This window comes from Mus pahari, chromosome 13 (assembly GCF_900095145.1).
Source record: "Mus pahari chromosome 13, PAHARI_EIJ_v1.1, whole genome shotgun sequence".
NCBI lineage: Eukaryota > Metazoa > Chordata > Mammalia > Rodentia > Muridae > Mus > Mus pahari.
The window spans coordinates 24,458,140-24,460,072 of NC_034602.1; positions in this window are offsets into that span (position 1 = coordinate 24,458,140).

The following is a 1,933-nucleotide window of genomic DNA, read 5'->3' on the forward strand; positions in this document are numbered from 1 at the left end:
AGCCAGTGCTCCTAACTGTTGAGCCATCTCTCCAGTCAGACCTTTTCTTTTCTTTTCTTTTCTTTTCTTTTCTTTTCTTTTCTTTTCTTTTCTTTTCTTTTCTTCTTTCTTTCTTTTTCTTTCTTTCTTTCTTTCTTTCTTTCTTTCTTTCTTTCTTTCTTTCTTTCTTTCTTTCTTTTTAAAGATTTATTTATTATATGTAAGTACACTGTAGCTGTCTTCAGACAGCACCAGAAGAGGGTGTCAGATCTCATTACGGATGGTTGTGAGCCACCATGTGGTTGCTGAGAATTGAACTCAGGAACTCAGGAAGAGCAGTCAATGCTCTTAACCTCTGAGCCATCTCTCTCCAGCCCCAAGACCTTTTCTTTTCTTTCTTTTTTTTTCTTTTTTGGGTTTTTGAGACAGGGTTTCTCTGTGTAGCCCTGGCTGTCCTGGAACTCACTCTGTAGACCAGGCTGGCCTCGAACTCAGAAATTCTTATCTGCCTCTGCCTGCTGAGTGCTGGGATTAAAGGCGTGCGCCACCACGCCCGGTGACCTTTTCTTTTCTTTTCTTTTCTTTTCTTTTCTTTTCTTTTCTTTTCTTTTTTTTTAAAGATTTATTTATTTATTATATGTAAGTACACTGTAGCTATCTTCAGACACACCAGAAGAGGGCGTCAGATCTGGTTATGGATGGTTATGAGCCACAATGTGGTTGTTGGGATTTGAACTCCGGACCTTCAGAAGAGCAGTCGGGTGCTCTTACCCACTGAGCCATCTCACCAGCCCTTTTCTTTTCTAAAGAGGGGGTCTCACTATGAAATTCTAGCTGACCTGGAACTCACTATATAGACCAGGCTGGCCTCCTACGCACAAAGATCCACTTGCCTCTGCCTTTAAATGTGGGATCCCCTCTTTATTTGTCTGTTTGTTTTTGTTTTGTTTTTTTCAAGACAAAGTTTCTTTGTGTAGCCTTGGCTATCCTGGTACTCTCTCTGTAGACCAGGCTGGCCTTGAGCTCATAGAGATTTATCTGCCTCTGCCTGCTGAGTGCTGGGATTAAAGGCGTGCCACTAACACCTGGCTCCCTGCACACCTTTCAAAGACTCTTTTTACATTTATTCTTAGACAGTTTCATACATGTGAACAACGTATTTGTTCATATCCAGCCCCAACTCCTCAGCCCTCTCCCCCAGACTTCCTCAACACATCCCCTTCCTGCTTCCTTCTGGGAGACAATTTCTTGCTATATAGTACATGCTGGTCTCAAAAAGTTGCTGCTATCTTTAGTTTCTCAGCCTTTTGATTGATAAAATTACATGTGCAAATCACCAAACCTGGTTTCTATTTTTAAAAGATCTTACATAGATCACTTGTAAAATGATGTAAACCACAACCTGCCATTAAACAGAAGAGCAAAAGGGTCACTAGAAGTACAAGCAGTGGAATTTGTTAAACTCTTGGTTGAGGATGGCTGAACGTGTAACTCTCCCGTTTTCACCCCCTGAGCACCAGGCTATTAGGCTGGCTGACTATAGGCCCAGGACTTTGTGTATGCTGGGCAAGCACAGTATTAACTGAACTACACTACCAACATCCCACAACATAATTCTTCTATGAGTTTCCACTGAGAGGCTTCTCTGCGAACCTGTCAGCTCAGGCTCACTGTGCAGTCGGGCCTGGCTTGGAACTCATAAGATCCCTTTGCATCTGCCTCCTGAGTACTGGAATTAACCATAGATATGGCCACCAACACACATGGCCATATGTATTTTGTTAACAATACTTTGTTTTTTAGTTTAAAAAAATTATGATACCAGGCATGGTGGTGCATGCCTTTAATCCCAGCGCTCGGGAGGCAGAGGCAGGCGGATTTCTGAGTTCGAGGCCAGCCTGGTCTACAAAGTGAGTTCCAGGACAGCCAGGGCTATACAGAGAAACCCTGTCTT